This window comes from Perognathus longimembris, chromosome 2 (genome assembly GCF_023159225.1).
Source record: "Perognathus longimembris pacificus isolate PPM17 chromosome 2, ASM2315922v1, whole genome shotgun sequence".
Lineage (NCBI taxonomy): Eukaryota > Metazoa > Chordata > Mammalia > Rodentia > Heteromyidae > Perognathus > Perognathus longimembris.
Genome location: NC_063162.1, coordinates 38,891,203 through 38,916,656, shown reverse-complemented (window position 1 = coordinate 38,916,656; position 25,454 = coordinate 38,891,203). Strand labels below are relative to the sequence as shown.

Here is a 25,454-nt window from a genome sequence, read left to right as displayed (position 1 = left end):
TATGAAAACACCAACATTGTCTCTTTGTCCCACAGTTCTAGTGGTCTCAAAGGGATGAAACATGGACACCTAGAGACACAGCCCCCTTCATCCGGCCACAGTCTTTGAACATTTAACATGTGAAACATTCTCCCTCACTCTTCCATTCACCTTTTCTCTCCTCTCAGTAATACTAATATCCCAAACATGCTGCTCTCTGACATAGGCTACAAAAACTTACAACTTATAGTTTACTCTCCTACTCATCCATCCATGTAACCATTATTGCTGTACTACAGGTGCATTCTTTGGGAAAAGTGGGTTCTTTGAACTTTAAAACCAAGAAAACACAGAAGTAGAGCTGTGGCTCAAGTGGCAGAATACTAACCTTAAGCAAGAAGACTCAAGAATAGTGCCCAGGCCCTGACTTGAAGCCCCAGGACCAACACACACACACACACACACACACACACACACACACACACACACACACAGAGAGAGAGAGAGAGAGAGAGAGAGATAAAACTTGAAAGAAATTATTCATAAGACAAGAGAAAATGAGTTTTGTATGTTTAGAATTCTTGCATGGGCTGTAAATAGGCTAGTGGTAGAGTTTCTTGTCTTGTATACAAAGCCCTGGGTTCGTTTCCTCAGCACCACATATATAGAAAAAGCCAGATGTGGCACTGTGGCTCAAGAGGTAGAATGCTAGCCTTGAGCAAAAGAAGAAGCAGGGACAGTGCTCATGTCCTGAGTTCAGGCCTTAGGACTGGAAAAAAAAAAAGTAGAATTCTTGCAAACTTCTCTATTATTTTAATTCATTTTATATTGCAAATTCTTGTGCTGTAGAATTATTCTAATCTGTTCTCTGAACTTTTAAAAATCTGTTCTTACAAATTTGCCATATTTGTCTGATTTGTTCAGAGCTCTCCCCATTGCAAGTTTTTTAAACTACATGTTTATTGTTCTGTAAGATTCTTCTTCCTTCTGCATGAACAAGAAGTTCCCCTTAGGAGCAAAAATTTGATTTTTAAAAATACCAGTTCCCCTTTGACTTCCTCAAATTGAAATTGCCAACAAGACAAGTCAATGGCCTGTCAGAAGACTTAGGTTTAGCGGAAAACGAATTCCAACACAGATGGTTTGAGGCCTTCATACACAAACACTTGTCTGACTTGGTCTTATGACTTTATCCCACAATTATAAATGTATCATGAAAATTGCGATAAGAAGAAAAATCCTCCAGACTTCCCGATTGTCCACTCAGTGATTAATTATTGAAAACCTGTTTTGTGCCAAATGCTGTTTGAAGCACTTGCCACACCAACACAGAAGCAAAGACCATGCTGTTTAGGAAAGGCCCATTAATAATTCTCTGTGGATACTTCTTGGCAACTTACTATGTGCCAGGCACATAAGCAGGAAGGAATCAACTTCAACCATGCAGATGCTCCAGGATGCTAGTGTATAATAGGCTGGCTCAACTCTTCATCTATAGATTGAGGATAACCTCCACTTAGGAGACTATTATTAGGTTGAGAACATTAAATCACTGAAGATACTGGTTATACAAATATGAGACAAATATATCCCCCATTCTCATAGTACTAGAAAATCTAGTTGAAAATTACATGAATACCACATATTGACTATAATAAAATATAATACCTGGCAAAAAATGGATTACTCTAAGGCTGATACCGCCAGCTTTCAATGATGGGGTTAGCTCCCTACAAATTCATCACAAGTTACAAATGTCAGAGATTGAAAACCTACTTGATATGCACCTTGCCTATCAAATATCATAACTTTACAACCCAGTTCATGGTGAAGTATGACAGTAGTCTACTCCACAAACACAGGCTTCAGTGAAGAAACTCTCTACCTCTGCCTGGCATACCAAATTAGAACATTGTTGTGTACACAGCATTGGCCCAAGGAACGACCAAAATCCATAAAGTCCAGTGACTGTTGAATACCTATTGCTTTCACACATCACGAAGTAAACAACAACAACAATAATCCAAACAGCCCATGTGGAGCTACTGTAAAGCAAGGAACATTTGTACTGTTAGCTTCTCTGCTGGAAGGTTGCATTTCTCTGAATATTCCTGACCTCTATCACGGAATCTGCTGGCCAATGACAATCTCAACAGATGTTAAATGGATGAGCTGAGTAGAGGCCTTAAGTACCTTACACCCCACAATATCATCTTGAAGTCATGCAATTCTCTTACAAAAACAAACACTGCTTCCCAGAAACTTCAACACTGTTCATTTGAACTCTCCTTTAAAGTTTTTAAGAATAAACACAAACATTCGTTTCTATGTATGTCAATTCTATGCAGTAGATAGCATCCCTAATTTTATAACTTTTAACAAGGTAGATTGCAATTGGATTCATCACATAAAATCCAAAGTTGATGTTTTCTCTCCAGTTGAAATGAGTGTATCTTCTTTGCCCAGAAATAAGTAACCATTTGGCAATTCTAGATGTTTGCTTATTCTTTTTTTCTCTGTACAAACGGCCTTGATAAAGAAAGACGAAAGGAACTGCGGTTTCTGTTTCTGAGGCATCAGCTAAAAGCCAAACACATAAACAGTGACTAACACATTACTCATGGTAAGCAGCTGTTTCCTAACAGGATAAGAAATAACATGTTTAAAATGCGACAGGAAAATTAGGATAGACAAAATAACGAACATTTCATCCGTGAGAATGGTTCTAAGTTAGATGACCCTAGGAAAATCATGTCGCCAGAAGTTTTTATAGTGGTATAGTGATATCCATAGAGCAATTTAATTACTTTTCACTGTCTTCCTTAATAAAAGTTGATGGCAAGGGATGATTTCTCAAGGTCTCAGATTCCTAGCTTGACTTTTCTTATTTTCCATATGTCCCCTAGAGGGCAGCCGTGGTCCAAAACACAGGACCATTTCCATCAGCCCTTCATATCCTCTCTGGCGCCATGCCCTTAGCAGGGACATGTTCATTTCTAAGTACCTGACTTGAAAACTATTAAATTTTAGAAACAGCACACTTGCAGTGGGGAAAAAAATTGGAAAAGAAAACAATAGTGTATAAAGCTTACATTGTGTATGTGGCATACCCACATGACCTACATGTTCTTATTTTGGTGTGTGTGTGTGTGTGTGTGTGTGTGTGTGTGTGTGTGTGTGTGTGGTGTTTTTCTTTTCTTTTTTCATATATTTTGATGGTATAAAATGGTATGAGATGATGTGGGGAAGGTGGCAAGTAGAACCAAGGAAAAGAAGTCAAATGATTGTTGTTGTTTAGTGGGGAAATTGAAACTTAGTGAGAAATTGAGCTTACCGTTTAGAAAATGATGCCAAATTATTTGATATAGGAAAGGATTACAGAAGATGCGCAATTTGGGATCTTTTTCCCCTAAAATCTAACAAAACATGAGTTCCTTTTAAGAAATGATTCAGCTTTCTTTTGAAGGACCACGGGTCTGATCATTGTTTTTCTATTTCTGTGGAACACATGGTGATGAAGGATGGCAGGAAGCTTCCTAGATAGACAAAGGAAGAGCCTGACCCTGGCTGTGCACTCTTCCAGTGCTGAGCCCTTTCCTTTTAGTTAATGTTGCTGTTTAAATAGTTCACTCTGCTCAGACACTTTTATGCCAAGGATGTAACTTTAAATTCAAAACAAAACAACATCCTTTTTTTTTTTATTTTTGGCAAAGTTGCCTTAAATGACTCCTATAATACCTTCTTCATTAAGCATCTCTCTTACTGTATTTGCATTATTTGGACTGCTTTATTCACTTTCTTCTTGTGAAATTGAGAGCAAGATGCAAACCTTAAGTATGCAAAGAAAAGGATGAATGATAGCAGAAATGTAACTCAGTATTGGTTAAGGCATTTGGGTTTGGGAGCTGAAGGCAATAAAAACTATCCACTTATACAGCTGTGTGTGGGGTTGACAGCATTCCTGCTGTACATTTGATCAAACCAAATGGTATGTTTTGTCTTTGTGATTACTTGTGTATGCCATTTGTCTGGGCTAGAAGCTGTATATATTAGGCATACTTCTTGGGAGAACTCTGCCATCCTAGTGATAGCCATGTACAATATTACAGCCAGAATTTTATTGAAAGTGGACATGCATTGATAACAACCTGCCCAGATGGTCTAGTTCTACTTTAGCAGTGACATCCTTATCTAAATACATTGACACTGGTGGGTATTTCAAGTGGCATGGCTTTGATGTGTTAAAGGGAGGAGAATTATAGTATTGTCAATGTATACTATGTTTATGACACCAGGACTGACTTGGGAAAGAGACCAAATTATTACAACTGGACCAGGAACTATAGTATCAAAAAACCTTTTGTATTTGCCCCCACATTGACCAAGTCCACTCCCATTTTCAGGATTGTGGTACACCACAATGAAAAGTTGGTAAGATTCTACCAAAGGACAAAGTTCCTAGATATTTCTGAAGTAGAAAATGTCTTTGGAGGAAATGAGAAAAGTTTAACCAAAAAATGTCCTAGCCATTTACATGTATTGTATACAGGGAAGAGACCACACAATTTGTTTCTTCCTGATGTGGAAATTTCCCTAATTTTCTTTTCATTCTTTTTTACAAAACAGTGTTTTTCATTAAAGAAAACATAATTTTATGTATGCAAGCCAACTTAGGTTTTCTGAATAACTCTGACTTTATTTTACTTTGCAATTTGAAATTACTACTGCAGAATCATCATTCAAATCTCTTCTGTTATTTCTATGTACTTAGGTTTAAAAGATGCATAGGATCATCATGTCTATTTTGGTGTCTTATCTTGGAAAATGTGTCTCTTTTTGTTGGGAAAAATTACATTGGAAGTCACAGATAAACAAATGGTTAATTAAATTTTGGTTCAATAAAGAACTACAGATGGCTAACTGCATATAAGCTTTCTAATTAGCAGACATTTCCTATTTGCGGTTCATTTTCATAATTTCTACTCACAACAGTCCTACCATTTGAATCTCAGGTACAAATAAACAATCACCAATTCCTTTAAAAAAACATTATAAATGTTCACTCCTTTGATTAGCAATTTGAATATATTAATAGAATAATAACCTCATTTGTTTAGAATTTATCACTTAATAAAGCATTTGTACATACACAGCAATGTATTTGCACTTTACAGTGATGCTAGGCAGATGCGGCTAAGTCTGTCTTTCAAGATCAGGAAACTTTCTTGAGATCATGTCATTTGCAAATTGTTAACCTGTTCCCAGACAAGCTTTCTTGCTCTTTATGATATTTTAGTGAGGTTCTATTTACAATATAATTGTATTCGTTTTATTATACAGGATAGCCTAGTTGTATGTTCATGTAACTTCACAATGGAGCTATTATTGTGGGCCCTGCCTTGCACTCAGTGCATGAATAGATTTCTCTGAACACATTGTAGGTGATGCCCCTAGCCACCTCCTATGCGCAAGACAGTAAGCAAAGGAAGAGCTAAAGAAGAAGAGAATTTGAAAGGGAGCAGGATCCTGCTGGTAATGACAGTGAAGATAAGCTCATGGAATTTTTAAAGGTTAGACAATGGAGTAGGATCAAGATTTAATACCCACTGGCAACCAGGGAATGACCAAGTTGCCAGTGCTAATCTCAAAGTCCCCAAGGATACACAATTCAATTGTACTCATTAAAACTCCTTTATGACTAACACTAGGATTGTCTATATGTAAGAAAGTATCAGGTATATATCAGGAACATGGTCCAAAACAATGTGTTAAACCCTGCTTATAATTATTTTCACTATAAATATTCAGCCCAACCCAACAGTTCAAATTCTCAGGTGGGTACTATAAAAATGACTTTCTTTTAAAGAAAAATGGTATTTGATCCAACAGATATGCAGATTATTAAATTTCCAATTTTCCAAGGAGGTATTTTGTTTGTGTGCATATCTTATTTACAACTGGCAAAAAGAAAAAAATCTGACTCCAGACATCAGGCCCCATTGTATTCCTAATATAAATATACGATTTGATTAAATTCACCAGCATAATCAATTGGGGGTTCTGCTTGTCACAATAATTACATTCTATGGAAACTCTGAAAGAATTTAATTAAATTTTTCACTTAGGACTTATCAGAGTATAAGAAATGCCATCAAAGCTTGTTGCACATGGTAATGAAGCCATTGGTACATTCCCAAGATTAAATCGCACAAGACTGTCTACCCTTCTGTTTCCCTTCCTGCTGAAATTATCAAGTTACATAGAGTACCACCTGGGATGATAGGCAGGAGACAGGAGAAATTCAAAGCTTTCCACACCTAACAGTCTCCCTGTCAGAACAAACTGATATTTCTAGTCTACTGTTGATCATTATGGCATTTAGATCCTAATAGCTCATTCTTTAAAACATTAACACATCTACCTATGATAAGTAGTTCAATATGTGCAGAGAATATGTGTTCCAGTCACATAATCTTTTTCTTTTGTCAGTTGTGGGGCTTGAACTCAGGGCCTGAGCACTGTCCCTGGTTTCTTTTTGCTCAAGGCTAGTACTCTACCACTTGAGCCACTTAGGGCTTTTTCTATATATGTCATGCTGAGGAATCAAACCCAGGGTTTCGTGTATATGAGGAAAGCACTCTACCACTAGACTATATTCCCAACCCCACATAATCTTGTTTAATCTTCAAAGCACTTAGAAGTTTCTTTCCATTATACAGATGTGAAGATTGAGGCACCAGCCCAATAGATGGTAAAGGAGAGAACCCTGATTTAATACTAATCCCAGCTCATTCCCAGTCCTATTTACTTATTCTAATACCTGCCAAAGCACACCCAGCGTCCAAAGTACACATAACTGGAAAGTGGCTGAGACAAAGCTAGCTCTCCCAGTTTCCTGACATATACCTGCTCTCTTAATTGCTATGAACCATCACTATAAAGCCTGAGCTAGTCAGCATTTTTTGTTTGTTTGTTTCAGCATAGCAGCAGCAGGACTAAAAGACATTAGGCAATATCCATTAGTGCCACGGCCTGTGATGTGTAGAGCAATCACATTTTTAATGGGCTCTGTGTCTGAATCCTTGCTTGTCTGCATAGCTTTTAAAGTGATCTGAAATAAATCTATTGCTCACTTGGCAATCACCATTTGGCTTGGTTCCTCAAATGGTTAAATGAGCTATCCATAGGATTTTGCTTTCTTCCACATCTCTACAAAGTTTTTCCTGAGGATTCCATATTGTAACTCCATATCCTAAGAACAAGAACCATGACTATTTTATAGAAAGCCACCCGCTCTGAGTTCCACATCTGACATGCCTTTCCATAGTTTAAACACTTATTTTATCATGAATGGGTGTTGAATTTCATCAACTGCTTGTTATTGTCTATTGGGGTGATTTATATGGTGATTTATATTATTGATTTTTGTATGTTAAACCAATCATGGATTCCTGAGACAACTTGGTCTTGAGGTACCACTGTCCCTAATACAAATTGTGGGTTTGAATTGCTAATATTTTGCTTTAGATTTGTGTGTCTGTGCTCACAATACCCTTGTCAGAATTTCTCAAGTATTTACATATATAAAAAGTCATTGAACTTACAATGTGAACATTATTCCCCTTAATCATTCAAATGGCTTTACCTTGTCCTGAAGGCCAGTTCACTAGCATGGCATTCAATGTTTCTACCTGCTCAGGAAAAGAGTCAACTTTTATAATTTCACCTTGCACCAGGACCACATGAAAATACTTTAGCTCTTCAAAACTACTGTGCTTGTCTGATGCCAGTGGCTCACCCTGTAATACCAGCTACTCAGGAGGACTGCAGTTGAAAGCACAAGGAGGAAAAGTCTGCAAGACTCTTCTCCAATTAATCACTAAAAAGCCAAAAGTGTAACTGTGCCTTAAGTGGTAGGGCACTACCCTTGAGCAACACAGCTAAACAATAGCACCCAGGCCCTGAGTTCAAACCCCAGTACCAGCACCCCTCACACACATCAAATAAAACCCTACCATGTTATTTCACACAATGTCAGAACCTTGCTAATGTTGGATAGAATGTCACTCTGCTGAACCTGTCTTGCTCTTCCTGAAAGGATTTCATTCATCCATTGAAACTTAAAATAATACATTTTCTGGAGGAATCTGGATACTTTTCAGTCACTGGCAGAAAGATATAATCCTTTTCTAACATCACTAGAATTTAATCGCATGCAATGCTATGCTGTATGAAATGGATGATTCTATTTCAGTTTTTTTCTGTCTTTTCTGTTAAGCTAAGAGTTTTCTTTGGGTAATTAAGGCTTAATAGTACTCAACAGGGCTACTTGGCAAACACTGAGGAATGAATGCTTTGTCCAATACAAGGGGAAGTTTGTAGAAGCATAGTAAAGTTGTTATAGATCAAATGAGTAATGAGTGAATGAATGAATGAATTCTTCCTCTGAAATGAAGGATAACAAAGGTGAAAGGTCAACCTAGTTATGGTAGCAATATACTTTACATATTAGTCCACAATTGGTTTTTTTTTTTTTTTTTTTGCCAGTCCTGGGCCTTGAACTCAGGGCCTGAGCACTGTCCCTGGCTTCTTTTTGCTCAAGGCTAGCACTCTGCCACTTGAGCCACAGCGCCACCTCTGGCCACTTTCTATATATGTGGTGCTGAGGAATCGAACCCAGGGCTTCATGTATAGGAGGTGAGCACTCTTGCCACTAGGCCACATTCCCAGCCCCCACAATTGGGTTTTTTTAAAAACAATAACCATTTCCCTTCCTTGTGCCCAATTCTATGACTGGTAAGATGCTGTGGGGATAAACATAGTATCAGGTTGGAATGGCTAGCTGGAGCAAGGAGATCCGCAAGATGGAGTCATGCACTTCACAAGCATGCACTTCACAACTGGGAGTTAATGTCAGCTGTTTTATTTTGTTTAATTTTTGTGCTAGTACTGGGGCTTGAACTCAGGGCCTCACACTTTTGTTAGGCTTTTACCACTCAAGGATGAAACACACAGCCAATTAGCTCTCCCACTTGAGTCACACATCTACTTCTATATGTTTGCTGGAGATAAGGGATACTCAGATTTGTCTGCCAAGGCTGCTTTGGACAGAGATCGTCAGATCTCAGCCTCCTGAGTAGTTAGAATGACAGAACTGAGCTTCCCATACCCAGCCATTTCCCCAGACCTGGCTTGTCTTCTTCCGGTATGTGAGAGAGTCAGGCTTCTCATGAATGGAAGTGCTGTATATAAGCCAACGTTTTAAGAGGTGGCTGGCTTCCTCCAGGGTGTAAAAGCAGAGTTGCTGGATCTTGTAGATGATTGGGCCCAGAATTGACATGGCTTTTCCTCAGCCACATTTTACTGGCTAAAGCAAGTCAGTAGACCAGATTATCCCAGGAGGAGGCCAGGCAAGGATACAAATACTGCAAGTCATGATTCTTTGGCAGCCACCAAAGTTACTGTCTTCCGCTGTGAGGTCATTGCCATATTGATCGTAAAAATAATGTAAATTTTATGTAAAACTTCCACTCTATCCCCATGTTGAAAATGTGACTTAAAGTTGATAATTTTAAACCCATATCTATTCAATGTTTTAATTCCAGATTTTGATTATAGATCGAATTCTGCTCACTCATAATTTTTTAACTGCTCCTCTGACTTGTGCAATATCATGATCTCAAACATTTTCAAAATATAATCAGTTGAGCTTCTTTTGCAAGAGGACAGGTTTAGAAGCTTTGGGTTTCTAGAACAAATGAGAGTTTGACATTCTTAGAATGAGCACTTTTTTTTTTACGAACCTTATGATCTCATGAGCATTCCTTATAAAAAAGCTATGAGTCAACCTTACATGTAAGAAAAAAATGGAATCAAGTCAAAATCCTTGCAGTTTCTGTCCTTTATAGATGCTTATCATTCCTACCTCTTCAGTGTAGGATTCTTTTGAGGTTCTTGTTGCCTGTATTGGGTCTTTTAACCACATGTCCTGAAGACCCAATTACTGACTTTTTAATCAGATTAATAGTCAGATCTCTGTCTATTCTGACAAGGTGCAGAATATATACTCCCCAGTGGTTTCTGCTCATGGTAACTCGTTCTACTTTTACCACTATTATACAGTGGGTGGGAATTTGGTTCCGATTTAGAACTTTAATCCTTGAATATCCCTCTCTAAACATGTGATCCTGCACAAGTGACTTACCCTCTCCATACTGAAGCTTTCCTATCAACACAGCAGAAATGATAGCAGTATGTGAGGATTGTAATGAGAACCACAACAGGATTGTCATGGGGATTAAGTGTGATCAGGCATACAAAGCACTGCATAGTGAATGTTGCTATTAGTGTTATTGAACAAAAAAGTCATAAGAACCCATTAAATTATTCAAAAGTGGATTCCTAAATTTGAAATTTATCCCCAAACCATGTTGTTTTCCCCTTCTACTTACTCATTTGGCTTTTCCAGTTAGTATTTGTAATACTTGGGCAGTTGATTTTGGTTGGTTGGTTTTAAAGATGAGAAAAGGGAGAAATTTGGGTTGACATCTTAGGTAGTGGTGGCTACACCACTGCACCAAATTGTTTGGGAACAGTTGAAGTCACTCTGAGCAGTATCACCACCCTAGTAACAAAGGAGGCCTACTTACTGTAAAATTTTTGTAGACTACAACACATGATCATAATTGAGTATGTCCATTGAGAACATTCAGGATGAACATTATAAATTTAGCAAAAATACCTAAATGAAAAAGTTAGCCATAATAGCATCACCTTCATTTTCATTATTGTGATATATTCGTTTTTAATCTATGTGTGGACATCTGTGTTTCTATTTCCTTTGCAGTCAAACTCTGGACCTCTATCACTGACACTCAGCAAATCACAAATGGAAACCAAAGAAATGCTTTCTAATACTGAGTCAGCTATTTCCAGGCTACCATCATGGCAATATTTTATAATCAGCAATACTGGTACACGCCACACCAGCAATTTGAATGAAAGCACTTAGGTTATGTAACGATAGTTGGGGGTAACCCAGGACAGCTACTCCTTGAATAACTGACCACGATGACCCATATGCCTAACCAATCAGAAGGAAGCATCCTTGCTATATGTTTGACATGATTGATCCAGGCTGTTCACTGTCTCCCTATTATTTACTCTGATGTTCACAGAGTGTTTAGTTGAATAGCATCCATTTGGTGATAGGCATTTTAGAGACCACACAGAAGGATCGTCTTGTCAAATACATATGAGCAGCTCAGCATAGACTGTCTCCTTCTTCTAAATGCATAATTTATACTTTCACACATAAATGTCCTAAGAAGTCTTATAGGAAGCAATACAATTTTCTTTAAAAAGATAATAAAATGCAAACTATTTCCTGACTTGTCCATTTATTTTTTTTTCTGAATAATTATTTATTGTCAAAGTGATGTACAGAGGGGTTACAGTTTCATACGTAAGGCAGTGGGTACATTTCTTGTACAATTTGTTACCTCCTCCCTCATTTCCCCCCTCCCCCTTTTCCTCTTTCTCCATGAGTTGTTCAGCTGGTTTACATTAAATGCTTTTGTAAGTATTACTTTTGGAGTCGTTCATCTTTTTATCCTTTGTCTCTCAATTTTGATATTTCATTTCCCTTCCCTAGTTCTAATACCAGTATATACAGTATCCAGTGTACTCAGATGAGATACAGTGATAGTGCAGGGATAATCACAGGAAGAGGATACAAGAGGATCATCAACAACAACAACAAAAAGCTACAGTTTCACATGGCATGTTGAAAATAATTACAACAGTGATATAACACTCATTTCCATAACATGGAGTTCATTTCACTTAGCATCATCTTATGTGTTCATAAGAGCATAGCTATTGGGCTCTTGTGATCCTCTTATTTTATTTACTTATTTATTTTGCCAGGCCTGGGGCTTGACTTCAGGGCCTGAGCACTGTCCCTGGCTTCTTTTTGCTCAAGGCTAACACTCTACCACTTGAGCCACAGTGCCACTTCTGGCTTTTTCTATATATGTGGTGCTGAGGAATTGAACCCAGGACGTCATATATACAAAGCAAGCACTCTACCATTTGGCCGTATTCACAGCCCTGACCATTTATTTTAAAAATAAAGGACTATTCCTCATTTGATATCAGACTTTTCAACTTCAAGACAAGCCCAACAGAATGTACTTTAAAAGTGCTACTTGACTAATTCTAGTTATTTAAAATATGTTACTTAGATTTTTAAGATTTTGTCCACTTTCCTTCTATCCAATTTTTCTCTTTCTCTTCACCTTTTCTAACTCAAGAAGTTTATTAGATTAGACAAATCAAAGTTGAAGACACAACTGCAATTAACATTTTAGATAAACAGTGAATTGTTTTTACTATAAGAAGATATCAGATATCTCACAGGATATTGGAATATAATTGAATGTCTTCCATTTTATCTGGCAATCCTAAAACAAAGTCAAATGAGCCACCAATGAGCAATTAATGAAACTGTCAGCTTAACTGAGTAATAAAAACTTGGGGAAAAGTCACTCAGTGCTCATTGAATAAGCTCTTACATTTTTCCATAGTAAATGTGTGAAACACTTTTAAGACCTTTCTATCTTCTTCTGTTTTTCTGTAATGATTTTAAGTGAATAGTGCAATATCTCTGGAACACTAGTCTGCCATAATCTCTTTAGTCTGAGCATTTTCACTGAACAGATGAAGAAGCTCTACCCTGGGTCAAATAATATGAGTTGTCCCCAAAGCAGTTCTCCCACAAGACTTGAGTATCATTACCTTACTTGCAGGCCAATGGCCCAGACTTAGACACTACATGCTCTGTATTTTATTATATTTTGAAGGGTTAAAAATACCTTATTTAAGTCAGGCACTGAGAGTTCAACTGTAACCCTAGCTTCTCCAGAGCCTGAGACCTAGACAATATGAGGTTCAAGGCCAGTGAGGGAAGAAAAATCCACAGGGTTCCACCTCCAACTCATTAGCAAGAAGCCAGCCCGGGGCAGGGCTCAAGTGGTACAGAACCAACCGAGTATGCAAGATGAGCAAGAGTGAGGTCCTAAGTTCAAGCCTGGTTACACCCCCCCTATACAATAATATTTTTCAAAAAAATAGAAGATATGTTTAGCCAGGTTCATCATTTTGATTAACTGTCATAATACAATGTGATACCTAAAAATAAGTGTAGAGTTTAAACTATATTGCTGTAGCTTACTATTTCTTTGAAAAAAAAGGCATGTCACTATCCTCCAGTATGTCAGTAATTCATTAGTGTATAAAAAATAATACTATACATTTAAAGAGAATTCCAGAGTGTTTCTGTTTACCAACTCTTATTCAGGGTAACAGTCATGTCAAATGTTTTACTAGAAGAAATATACATCCCAGAAGTAATCACAAGTGCAAATGGCTATGCTCAGAAGAGCAACAGTTCTGTTAAGTTCCTTCTTATAGAAAGCCAAACACTTTATAAGTCCATCACACAATGTATTCCCTTTACTATTAAAAAAAGATGTTAGTTGGATTGCAGTATTGAAAATTGCTAAATACCAATGAAGTGTTGCTTTTCCTCTCCTGTGAATGTCTCATACAGTATGTATCTTATACAAAAATCATTGTTCCTTCAAGTGCCAGACAACCTAGAGAACAGACTGAAGGGACTCAAGGTCTTCAATAAGGATGTTGGATATTATATTAGTCAACAACTAAAAACCCAAAAGGATGACGTTGATTAGGGCACATTGTACTTGTAATCTGGCTTGTTCCACTGAAGCCCTTCTGTACAATTATTTAGAAAAATAAAAAGGAGCCCATTCAAACAAATGAGTTCATGTGTATAGCTTTTCCCTATACCAGAGGGATATGAATATTTAAACATCAAGAAATATTTACTTCTGGAAAAAAATAAATATTTCTTTGGGGAGGAGTTTGAACTCACACTTGCTAGTCAGGGTAATATGGAGCTATGCCTCTAGCGCTCCTCCCCTCCTTTTTTTTTGTTTTTGTTTTTGTTTTTGTTTTTGTATTGGTTATTTTTGAGATAGAATCTTATCTCCTGTCTGGCCGGTATCTGGAAAGTGATCGGCCTTATTTTAGACTTTCTAGCATAGCTGGGGTGCCAGGCATGCGTCACCATGCCCAGCTTCTTCCACTGAAATGGAGTTCAGAGGATTTTCCTGTCCAGACTGGCCTGAAACCACAATCTTCCCAATCTCAGCCTCCAAAATAGCTAGGATTACAAGCATGAACCTCTGCTATGTAGATAAGAAATACTCTTATTGGAGTAACTAAGAGCAAGGGATAGACTCACTGTGAGCCTAAATCCACATCTTACTCATGCTGCCCATTGTAGTACCTTGTGTATTTCATTAGGGATTGAGACAGTAATTTAGCATCTTAAATTATTAAAGGAAATAACAAGGAAGGGACTAAGTACTACATTGTGTCTTTTCACACAAATTATGTTTCTTTGAAATAGGTGGCACTGAGGGCTTAACACTCACAAGCACCCAAACCACCCATGCTGGGCCCTTGTCAAAGACTAATAAATATCTCATCTAATAAATATCAGTTTCCTCCCTTTCTCACCTTTGGCTTACTGATTGATAAAATGGGATTTGTCATGTTACCTCCTGTCCAATGTCATTGCGAAGCATCATAATATAAAAGCATTCAGGACCTCACCCAATATATAGTAGGCTCTTATTAAACATTAGTTTGTTTTTCCAACAGATGGAAGACTCATGTGGTAATCTTTATTATTATTCTTGCACACTAGCACCAAATCTGTTTGTAATCTTTAATCCTTAGATTAAAGATTTTTTAGATCTTTAAGTTTTTTTTATATGAGTGATAAATGTTGGTAGTGATTCCTATAGGATAAATGGAAGGTTTCTCTTTAAAACTGCAGTAATATCACGTCATATAGATAGGCGGCCAGTATGGATGAGGGGTTACAGAACATTACAACTAAGGAGTCATGGAAACATTTTCTCATTTACCAAATCCAAAGTGTTGGCATAGAAGTCCTTTGGCTTCTTGTTTTTGTTAGGTTTGGAATATTTGCAAACACATATGAGTTGTCAGGAACTTGATCAAGTGTAAACATGAAATTCATTTATGTTTCACGGTCCTTATACCCAAACTTGGGTGTATCCCATTTTTAGTAATTTTGTGCACGAAGTTTCATGCTAAGGAAGTTTCCACTTGTGAGAGTATATCAGAACTCCAGAATTTTCAGTTTGGAGTACTTTGTCTTTTCAAACTAGGGATGCTTACCCTGTAGTAAAAACCGTGTAGTCTGGGCTTGCCTGTTCATAATGCACTGTGGGAAGAGAGTCATTGAAATTTCCAGGCTTCTCGTTGAAACATTAGACTCCTGGAAGATGGGTGTTGAGAAGGGAAGTAAGACTTTGTCCTTGATCCCACGAGTCCCTGGCTTATGTTTACAAGCTGAGGGACACAAAGTTGATCCAGGAGTGCTTAACTGCTTATGTCAACCAAATGTGATGCACTTAACTACGAGTTCATAAATGGGAGTTGACCAAGTGCTAATCGTTCATGTGATACATTAAAGTAAACCTAAATATTTACAGAGTTAAGAAGAGCCCCTGAGGTTGTATTCATGGAAACTGATGCTTTTGAGTCCCAGGCAAGGAGTCAGGTCTTTTGTGTGTTTACTGTTATAAATGGACTAATTTTGCCAATTCAAAAGTCTCATGATTAAGCTTTTTTTCCCCTAGAGATGGACTGTTTATCATCTTTCCAGAGCACTGATGTTCCTAAAATCTTAGTATACAACACACTAAATTATTCAAGAGTACTTCCACTTGGTCAGAAGGTCAGTCTTAGAGTTTTAGGATAGTCAGTATTCTGGTTCCCTCACTACTAACCATCCTCCGGAAAATATCATTTCCCCATTTTTCATTTCAGAGGGTCATGCTCCTCAAGGCTATCACAAAGGCTAAGTGACTCATATGAAAAGTGTTTAGTAAGCTCAGTAATCAGGAAAATGAAATGAGAATACATGTTATTGCTAGAATTCTTTTCTGAAATAAAGTATGTATGTGTGCATGTGTATGTATACAGTTGTAGCCCACCTATTTTATGCATGTTTGTACCTGCAGGATATCTCCTTTTTGTAGATGAGGGGAGAGAATAGCCATTACAAGTCAGTGGCAGAGAAAAAAGAAACTCTGAACTCAAATACTTAACTTCTACCTTCCAGAAATTGTAAAGGATATATGTGTGTGTGTTTATATATAAATTTGCACACATGTTTGTAAATAAACATATGTATTTATATGGCTTTGTCAGTACTGGGAGTAGGGCGTGAGTGAATTGTGCAAAGATTATAGCTCCTATATAATTAGTCTTTGCTATTCCCAAATCAAATGATAACCTGGGCCTCACAACAGTTGTAAATGACTGCAAACAAGCCTTTATTCACAACTTTGGAAGTTTACACTCTGCCAGACATTTTCCACAGACATTTCATTTAATCCTCAACAACTTTCTACAAACGTATTCACTATTCCTGCCTCTATCGAATATATGAAATGTTGAAGTACAAGGCTTAAGAACCCAGCATAGAATTCATGTATAGCCAAAAATAATAGGTTTACAGGTAAAATACAAATCCACTTTCTTTCTCTTTCCTTTTTCTCACTTTAATGTTTAGACTTTTGTTACTGTTATCTTACTTGTTTAGTGAGAGAAGCACTATTATATGAAATAAATAAGACAACTTGAAGCCTGCTATGACAAATAAATGTAATTTCTAATGAGACAGTGGTAAAATCTATCATTAGCACTTTTTGTAATTTTAAGAATGAATATTAATATCAGTCCACGTGCGAAATAAATGTCCATGTCCAAAAGAGATCATGTTTATTCTTTTCTGGTGAAGAATTATTACTTTTTAAAAGCCAAAGCTATTATGCTTTTCTTCTGTCTAGAGTTATAACACTCATATTTTCCAATCTATAATGCCATACCTGAGAAAAACTAGACAGATGACCATAAAGGCTATTTGCTCTCTCCTTTACTGCCTGCTGAACTAGACCACTGAAACACCATTCTGGTAGAAGAGATTTTTGACAGGAAGAGGAATGGAGTGAGAATTGCTGAGCTTGCAAAATCACATTTTTTGCCAAATATCCTATTCCGGCAGAAAGCCTAATGAATGGATCCATACAGAACAGTATGGCAGTTTACACAGTTTAACATGTTACATAAAGGGTACATTTTGTCTATTTTTAGCACATAGCATTGATTCATTGGTGCCAAGTAAAACAGGAACTGCCATGTAAAAACTGTTTTGCCTTCAAAACACTAGCAATAAAAATGTTGTCTCTAATAGTTCTACCTTTAAATGAGTAATCATGGGAATTCCAAATTTAGATCTACCAGGTTAGCCCGAGTATTCACTTACAATTTTTTCCAAAATGATTCATTGAAAATATGATCATCTTGTGAAATATGCTATTACACATTTCACCCCTGTGAGGTAAATAGTCTCAAAAGGAGTCTTTGGTTCATGAGAGACTACTGTACTACTCAAATAGCAAAGTTAAAATGCAAACTCAGGTCCAATTGGTCTTAAATGCCACTGAGTATTGATAACAACGTCTCAAAGTATGCTTCAAGAAAGTGCACATCATAAATTCATACAAGGGGGAAGAGTGAATGGAGAGGTGAATGAGGGTGAATATGGTGGTGATTTGCAAGTATGAAAATAGAACAATAATATCTGTTGAAATAAGAATGAGAGTGATAGAGGGAATAAAGTTACATTGATGCATGTATCTTGAAATTCACAATGAAATCTCCTTTGTACAACTAATATATGCTAATAAAAAATTGTTTTAAAAAGAAAAATAAATATATATATATGCTTATCTCAAAAATTACAGCAGGACCAACAGTGATACACACTGGAATACAAGCCCAAGTCCACCTTTACTTTTCAAAGAAAGTACATGGTTCTCAATGAATTCCCCAAACCAAAACTAGCTCTGATGTTCCCAAGAAGAGCAAGCAGAGAAGAGGAGCTTGGGAGATTTCCAGAGCTGGTTTGATTAACATTTGTGACAAATTTTTATTAAGCAGATCTCACATGGCTGGATCACTCACACCAGAGAGTTTCCATCTTTACATAAGTGATAGATGTGCAAGACCTGATTTTGTGCACAGTCGGCTATGGTACTTGGAACAGAAAGGGTAGTAACAGTAACTTATTCCATATTGTTGACTTACTGACAACTCAAGCATTAGGGAAACGGCCTCCCATATGGGATGTTAGGCTGGACCTTTTCCCTGCTAAGCCTGGCCAGGGGTAGAGGCCTTCCTGTTCTGGTAACATGTTTCTGATAAACATTTCAGAAGATCATTTTCTGCTCTGCCCCATCAATATTTACATTACTGAAGAGCCCCCAAAAGGAATCATGTTTATTTGTCCCCACTTTACTAGTCACAGCCCAGCCAGCCAATTGTTCAAAGGGTTTCTAGAAAACTAGCCTCCATCTCAATTCATAAAGGGAAATTGTCAGGAAACTGCTACTTAAATCTAGTGCCCACCCTTATTCTGCTCTCAAATCCAGAACCGGATTTTTCCAAAGCTAGAATGCAAGCAGCATATCACCAGCCACTTTGTCTTTGAGTACCACAAAGTTGCTGGCTGTTACAAAAGCTGTGGTGGACAAATCCATTCCAGTAGCTGATTTTTTTCTATTAAAAACTTTTATTGTTATTATAAAGTTGATCTATAAAGGGTTTACAGATACATAAGTCGGGAAAACAGTACATTCCTTTTTGGATAATGTCATCCCTTCCTTTGCTCTCTCCCAGTTTTTCCCTCCCCTCACCACCCACAAGTTGTATAGTTCATTTTCAACATAGTGTTCACTACCATTGCTGCATTTGTTTATCCTTTGTCCCTCTGTTTCTGTGCCTCCTCTTGCACTCCCAAAGACAGATAAATGAACAAACAGGACAAAAAGAAAATAAAAACAGCAAAAACAAAAACAAAAAAAAACCCTCTTGTTTCCAAGTTCAGGAGTTCATTTTGATGAATCGTATTTTCTTGATCAGATGCACATGGGCATTGTGCCTTTATATTCCTGTCCTAAGAGTATCCTCTTTTCATCTCACTGTGTGTGAATGTCTAGAGATCTGTATAATTTGTTATGTCCTGATATATTTTAGATCTAGTTCCCACATATGAGAGAAAACATGCACTGCTTATCTCACTGACCGATAGATGTTTTTCAACAGATCAAACACATCTATGCTCTAAAATGGGTTAGGGACATGAATATATACCTACATATATGTGTGCATGCATAAGTACATATAGAAACATGCATACACATACAGTCACACAGATATACATATACACACTTTTTTTCCTTACACATATTCAAAACCCTGAGCTTTCTTGTTCGTGAAATTTCTGTGTAACTGCTGGAATTCATCCAGGATAATAGCTTCCACAGAATAAGTAGAGTCACTGAATACTGTATCTCACTCAAAGGGATGGAGTTCCCTTTAGGTTAGGCTGCCTTGGTACAAGCCATTCCGCAAGGGGGCGGAGACAAGGGAAGGCATCTGCGCCTGCGCAAAGGCCAGGCCTCATCTCCATGGGACCAGAGCCCCAATGTCGGTTACTGACCATGGAAATGTAGACTTAACACAAAGTCAGAAATGATTGTCTCGAGTTTTACGTAAGTAATGACTCAAGAATATTCTCCATAAAATTGCTGGATGTAAAAATACAGAACAAGGTTAAGAAAATGTTGAATAATAATAATTGAGTTGAAATAAGTATTACCTTGGGACTCTCATACTTAATTTTGTTTGCAATTTGAAAGTAGTAATTCCCCCTCCTCATCCCCTTCCCCTAAATATGTCAGAAAAATCTGGAAACTACAGTAAAGACAATCCCAACTATAAAGTCGTCTAAAGACATGAAAAAAATATTTCAGGGCTGGGAAAGTGGTTTAGTGGTAGATTGTTTGCCTAGCACGCATGAAGCCCTTGGGTTCGGTTCCTTGGTACAACATAAACAGAAAAAATCGGAAGTGGCTCTGTGGCTCAAGTGCTACAGTATTAGCCTTGAGCAAAAGAAGCTCAGGGACAATGCCTAGGCCCTGAGTTCAAGCCCTGGTACTGGCAAAATAAAAACTATATATTCAGCCAATAAAAAAGGTGAATGAGTTGATTAATAAGCCCATGAAATGGCATTAGATGTCATTAGTCAATAGGGCAATGCAAATTAAAATCACAATGAGCCAGGCACCAGTGATCTTGCTGCTTAGCTACTTAAGTAACTGAGATTTGAGAACCCAAGCCAGGGCAAGAAAGTATGAGATTCTTTTTTTTATTATTTTTTGCCAGACTTGGGCCTTGAACTCAGGGCCTGAGCACTGTCCATAGCTTCTTTTGGCTCAAAGCTAGCACTCTACCACTTGAGCCACAACGCCACTTCTGGCTTTAAAAAAAATATATTTGTGGTGCTGAGCAATCGAACCCAGGGAATATGGCTTAGTTGTAGAGTGCTTGCTTTGCATCCATGAAGTCTGAAACACTTGTCTCCAGTGAATCAGCAGGAAAACTATGAGTGGAGCTCAAGTGGTAGAGCAACAGCCAAAAGCAAAAAAAAAAAATGCCCAGAAATATCACCAGGGCCTGAGTTCAAGCCCTGGTAGAGGCACACAATGAGTGAATGGATGGATGGATGGATGATCGACGATTGCTGTCTAACATACTGGTAGTACCAAATACATATAGATGACTTACACTTTCCAGGTGGGATTGTAAAAGGTTCAGAGAAGCTGAAAAATAGTTTGTTTCATCAAGGACTCCCTAGTTGCCTTCCTAGGTATTCCTTCTCAAAAGCCGTAACAAGACAGGATTCTATTGTGACTGTCTGACAGTTCTGTATGCAGGTTATGGGATTCTTTTAATCCAATGGTTTCAGTAAAGTATTATCATAGTTAATAAAATGTTTAAAATGGTTTGTATAATACACATATGAAAATATTTAAAGACAAAATGTAGACTTAATTCCACTGAGGTATGTTTTTATGTTTATTTAAAGTGAATGGTATTAAGTGTATTGATTTTTATTAACAAGTAAATGGTTTTTGTACGAAAAGGTATATACTTTAGTGGTAATCAAAACAGATAGGCTCATGGCAGCGATTATGCAAGTTATTTGTTATTGATCCTTTTCTTTCCTTTCCTGATGGCTATTGTATCTGTGCAACTTGCTGTGTTTAATCCAATTTTTCCAGAACAGGAGGGGGAGGGTTATACTTGAATGGGATTGCCTGGCACCACTGGGGCCATATCTTCCTCAACCCATTGCCCTTGCTTGGAAGGCATTCCTAAAACCATTCTCTTTCTCTCCCATATCTGAATTACTGTTGATGGTAATTTTCTCCTATGTTCTTCCCATCCGTTTCCCTTCAGATTTAGGCATCCAGAGAGGTATAGTAATTCTGAGCAGCTGTTCTATTTTCTCTTTGTTAGTGACTTTTGGAAGCCTGTGTGTGTCAGAATTCCTGGGACAGGCAGTATCTGAAAAGTAAGCCTGTCCAATGGGGTCACTCCTGTTCTCAGGACTGGCTTGTTGCTTAAGAGAAGTGTGTCACTTAACTATAATTGAGTAAATTGAAGGAAATGAGGGAGGGAAGGATGTTACAAAGTAAGTTAATGATAAAATAAGACATTTGCACTGGTGACCCAGATCTAAAAGAATGCAACTGTCAACATGAGAAAATCCATTTTTCTTTGTCTCTGTTGCTTCATCTGTAAAATGGTTCCAATAATAACTGCAGCTGTGGCAACCAAATAAGAAAAATGTGATTTAAGCTACCTAGTCGTGTGACTGCCATATATAAAGGCCATAATACAGGTTGATTCTCATTTTGTAGCTCCCAGGGCAGTGTGAAAAGAAATAGCTTGGGATAAAGAGGTCTGATTGCTCACAGCAAACAGGATTAATTAACTTTTCCCTGGGGGGAGGGGGAAGATGTTCCAGAAAAGAATGCATATTGATTAAACCCTTCAAAGAGGAGTTATTTTTAAATAGACTAGGGGAAGTGAGTTTTGTGCCAAATGAATGATCACACCCTCAAGTATCTTATCCATCTTACAGTTCTTAGAGCTGACACCTGTACTTAACTTTTCCTGGTACGAAAGATTTGTTTCCTTGATAACTCCCTTCTGGAAACAGTAAAGAGGATGGCTTAAAGGAAGCAGATTGTCCGTGATATCTTTTGTGAAGAAACATTTTCTCTGTGTTTTACGAGTTTCTAGAGGGGTCCAGAGGGCACCAGGCAGGCCGTTGCTGCCTCCAAAGAAGATAGTGTAAACTATGGAAAAAGAGAGCGGCAGAAATATGTGGCCTATCGAAATTCATCTAGAAATCCTCATAGGGAATAGACATCCAGTTAGGAAACTAAACATGGATTCCCAGGGGGAGGGGAAGGGACTGAGGGAAAGAGAGAATCACACAGTAAAGTATGACTCTCTTTTCCCCAACCTTTCTGTGTCTCAGAAATAGCTGACCTGCCACCAGCTTGGAGCCTGTGAAACCTGTTGGCTTTTCGTGGCTCCAGCTCTTGGTACCCAGCCCCGCAAACTAATGCTCATGAAATAATTCATTCCCTTCAATTAACCAAACACAGGAACGCCTTCACCTCATTGGGAAGAGGATGAAGGCAGAAAGCAGGTGGAACTGAAAGCCCCCTGAGGGCAGGGACCATATTGGTTGTGCTCACTGGCACCTCCTCTTGGAGCTTAGCAGGCTGTGCCCTCCTGGAGTCATTCCATGAGCATTGGTTACAAGGAGAGCATGAAAAAAATCCTTGGGGTTCTGCTCTCCAGAGCGCCCAGATCCAGAGCCTGGAGGAGTGGGGAGAGTTGCCTTGAGGGAGGGAGGGCGGGTTGTCTAGAGCTTCCACGAATTCCTGAGAAAGGCCAGGCAGGAGTCCGTTGCACCTCTTCCCCTGGCAATTTGCAGGAGGTTGGCAATAGCCTCTTTACTGGGACAGGGGGCGGGCAGGGGTGTGTCCTTCACGTCCCCTTCCCTCCTGGGGGGCGGGGGGAACCTAGAAGCCCCGTGGATGTGGGAAGGTAACCGAGAGGGGTGGGGGGAGCCGGCCAGCACGTGCAGCCGCCCGGGGGGAGGAGGAGGCTGGGCTAACGCAGCCCTTAGTCAGCAGCTGGGCTCGGGTTTTGAAACAAAAGCCAATGTCCTCCCTCGGAGTCCGCGGCCGGTCAGTTCCTAGGGGAAAGAAAACCATGCTGCCCAGCCGGTTAGTGGCCCAACTTACTTTTCCAGAAGCTGGGACAAAGGGCCAGCCGATGTACGGAGAAACGGGTGGGATGGTGGGTAACGGGGGATGGGGGGGCACAGGTGGCTCAGACCCTCCCTCTCCCCCCCGGAGAGGCCGCTTAGTAGAAGGGCCGGGGTCTCCCCAAGCTCTGCGCATGTGCGTCCGGGACCACCCGCCCCGGGTGGGGAGTGGGGGGGGGGGGCGCCTGGGCTCTGCGTAAAGCGCAGGCACCTTTGCCACTCGCGTCCCCGAGCACAGACACCAGGCCCCGGTTTCATGAATGAAACCCAATCGTGTGGATATAAATAGCCGCCGAGGCTGCTAACGTCACAGTTGCGATCGGCGGCCGCCGCCACCGCGTCGGAGCTCGGAGGCCGGCTGCTGGGTTCCGCCCCGGCTGCCCCGCCTGGGAGCGGGGTGGGGGCTGGCCGGAGGGCAGGGGAAGGGAGGGGAAGGCGGGCAGGGAAGCTGGGGGGGCGGGGGGAGCACTTCGCGTGCGCCCCGGCCGGGGAAGCGCAGCGGCACGGGGACCCGGCGAGGCCAGCCTGCAGGCGAGGCAGTGCCATGCTGCCTTTGTGCAAAGTTGGGCGGCGGGCGGCGCGCCGCACACGGGGGCCCCGCACACCCGCGACCGCGCGCAGTCCTGGCTGCTGCTGAGTGGCGGGGGGCCCCCGCCCCCCTCCCGGCCCCTTGAAGGCGGAGAGAGCTCGCTTCTCACTCGGCTTCAGGGTAGGTTCTGTGTCGTGAGTGCTCTAGGGCTGTGAAACTTCTCCGAGCGGGCGGCCGCCGCGGAGCCCCCTCCCCCACCCGCCCTGGTCCCCACCCCTCACCCTCACCTCCCACCCGCGGGTGGGCATGTGGGGACCCCCGGCTGTGCCAAGCAGCCACAGCGCCCCAGGGCGATCACTGTAGGGGTACCCCTCACCTCTCCAGGAGCCCAGGGGAGGGGGATAGCCCTCACCTCAGAGACAAGCAGAAAGATTTCTAGGAGCGCCCGCCCAGCCGCACCCCTAAGTTGGAGCTGAACAAACGTACAGCAGGCATTCCACCACCGCCCCCCCACCCCGAGCAGGCTGGCTGCCCCTGGGAGGGGGTGGTGCCGCGCCCACCAGAAGGTTCTTTATCTTCAAAGGACAGTGGTGGAAATCGTGAAGACCCGAAAGTGGGGATATATCCTCCACTTTATAGCTCGCACCCCCACTGGGAGTTTATTAGCCCGCCCACTGTTGCACTGTGGACCCTCCTCCCCTCCCCCTCCCCTCCCCCCGACTCTCCGGAGTCTGTTGTGAGTTGCTATGACAACAGTAGCAGCTGCCACGAGGGGCTTGCATGCACCTTAACTTGTGTCCTTGTGCCCAGCTTTGGGGCATGGGAGGTGGGGACGAAAAGAGATTTGAATTTGTGCAAAGAAGTGAATCCAACCTTCAACCTCCACTTCCCCCTCCCCCCCCCCAAAAAAAAGAAGTGGAGGGAAGGTATAACTATGGAAAAGTCGATCATTAGATCCTACTCTTCGCTGTGCCGTTTCCATCCCCGGCAGTATCAAACATCTCCACGGAGGAGCAATGTCAATATTTAGACTTGGACAAGCCAGAAAGTTAGAAGGGAGTGCCAAGCGCAGGGTTTTGACTTGGCTTAGTACCTCAGCACACAAGCTGTGCCCCTGGAGCTGACTGAACACATTTGCTGGGTGGGGAAAACGGCATGAAGAATGATGATACCTGCACCCAGCCACCCAGATCTAGCCGATTCTAGGAAAGGAAGACCAGAAGAGTCGCCCTGACTCTGAACTTACCCCAACCTGTGCTGTTCAGAGAGTCTGGTTGAACCACAGCCAGACGCTCAGCTAGTGGTTTGATTGCTTGGAGCTTCTCACACACCCCAACCAGGACTGGGCTGCATATTTTACAAGAAACATATCCGAAACTGCAAAACACAGGGCCAAGTTAGTGGTTTTCGTCTTTGCAGAGGACCTTTTGCTGTCAGGAGAGAGAAAAGACAAAGTCAGCTGATAAGTTTGTATACAAACTCTCAGCTCAAAATTTGGGACTGTATTTCATTCCGAATAACCTTTCAGATGCCTAAGCAAGTAGGCAGTTGTTAGAAAATAAA

The 25,454-nt window shown here is 40.2% G+C and overlaps 1 protein-coding gene across 9 annotated transcripts in view; it reads left to right on the top strand.

Annotated features, from left to right (window-relative positions):
• The window catches only part of Rhobtb1 (Rho related BTB domain containing 1), a 122,025-nt gene that overhangs the window by 35,283 nt on the left and 61,288 nt on the right, over nucleotides 1-25,454 (top strand). The window contains exon 1 of one of the 9 annotated variants that reach the window (XM_048338843.1): nucleotides 23,241-23,321. The exons of 6 other annotated variants lie outside the window; for them this stretch is intronic. The gene's annotated coding sequence lies outside the window, so the exon portion shown is untranslated. Of the gene's footprint in view, nucleotides 1-23,240; nucleotides 23,322-23,353; nucleotides 23,373-23,858; nucleotides 24,072-25,454 lie in introns of those variants that run through there. 2 more of the 9 variants (XM_048338847.1, XM_048338842.1) reach the window with 2 other exon arrangements.